The sequence below is a fragment of the Nanorana parkeri genome, unplaced genomic scaffold, assembly GCF_000935625.1.
Source record: "Nanorana parkeri isolate BGI_ZX_2015 unplaced genomic scaffold, ASM93562v1 scaffold3967, whole genome shotgun sequence".
NCBI lineage: Eukaryota > Metazoa > Chordata > Amphibia > Anura > Dicroglossidae > Nanorana > Nanorana parkeri.
The window spans coordinates 15,616-17,168 of NW_017310234.1; the positions used below are offsets into that span (position 1 = coordinate 15,616).

General features: G+C 52.7%; 1 protein-coding gene across 1 annotated transcript in view; it reads right to left on the bottom strand.

Annotated features, from left to right (window-relative positions):
* The window catches only part of GTF2A1 (general transcription factor IIA subunit 1), a 17,541-nt gene that overhangs the window by 15,526 nt on the left and 462 nt on the right, over positions 1-1,553 (bottom strand). The gene's annotated exons all lie outside the window — the stretch shown is intronic.

The window sequence follows — 1,553 nt, forward strand, 5'->3', positions numbered from 1 at the left end:
AGACACACACAGAGCCCTCAGAGACACACACAGAGCCCTCAGAGACACACACAGAGCCCTCAGAGACACACACAGAGCCCTCAGAGACACACACAGAGCCCTCAGAGACACACACAGAGCCCTGAGAGACACACACAGAGCCCTCAGAGACACACACAGAGCCCTCAGAGACACACACAGAGCCCTCAGAGACACACACAGAGCCCTCAGAGACACACACAGAGCCCTCAGAGACACACACAGAGCCCTCTGTCCATACAGGTCGGGGAGAGCAGCGGGGATCCGAGGAGAAGCTGGAGCCTGTGCCGATCCTCTTCCCCCTGCCGAGCAGCGTCTGTGTTGGCCGTGGCAACATTGGCGAGGGGACGTAGTCAGGCTGGCCCTAGCTGCGCCCCTTCTCAGCTGCGCTGAGGCGAGTGGTTCACTTGCCCCCATGGTAGATACAGGCCTGAGTTACATAGACACATGTGTGTTACATAGACACATGTATGTTATCGACTCAGCAATCGTTTAACACAGTGTCAGCGACCTTATTATCAGACGACATCTATGACTGACACGCGTGACACGCGACCTGTATTCCACGCCTGAGGTCAGGTGCGTTACAGCGCGAGGTTATGGTCTTAATGGGAGATTTTATTCCCACCAATTATTACACGTAGATCAGTGTTGCCGCACTCGATTATTTTACATTTTGGTGATAATGGCGGTTTTTTGAAGGTTAGAGCGATAGATTCCATGATGGCCGCTTGGATTGAAGCTCACGATCCTATAATGAGTCCAGGCCGGCGATCTGCTCCCATTGATTCTGGAGGAGGCGGTACCTGTCACAAGCTCTGACCAACCGCTGATGCCCCGCGGCGCATGCGCAGTAGCATGGCCCACTGACGGCTCTCTAACCCTGCGGACGAGCGCCCCGGTCTCCATGACGACCGTGGCCCCTCCTTGTTTTGGCTATTTTGCACATAATAATCTGGATATATCACCAGTGCATATCCCAGCGGCCCATGGAGGACAATGTTGCGCTCATGTCTCCCGTGTGTATATACCGTATACTCTGACCACTGACATGCAATGGGATCCTTTCATTGTTCCTGTATCTCCTGTATTTACTTGGCGGGAAGATGACGTCACTGAGACGCCGAGGGGCGGGGTTATATGAGGATTAGTAGTTTTGCCGTGTGTATATATATATAGGTGGTGGTTCTCTACGATGAAGGGGACCCTGCGTGGCCCCGGAAAGCGCTCATAATGATCGACATCAATAAATGGATTCTCACCGACGTTCCTAGACTTGATTATACTGAATGCGGCGCCATCCGCGGTCACTGCGACCGCCCTCAACATACACCTGGGAGTTCCGGTAATGAGTGGTACAGGTCGTTGGACTGATGTGCCGTACCAGACGCCGCCACCAGTACAGCGCCACATTGTATGTTGGTGCTTTATAAATATATCATCATAAAGGGTGTTTTCCCCAAAAATCCCTCCCAGACCCCTTCATGAGAACACCGGATGGTTGTTAGGAAGTTACATCCGATACTTAGAGGGGA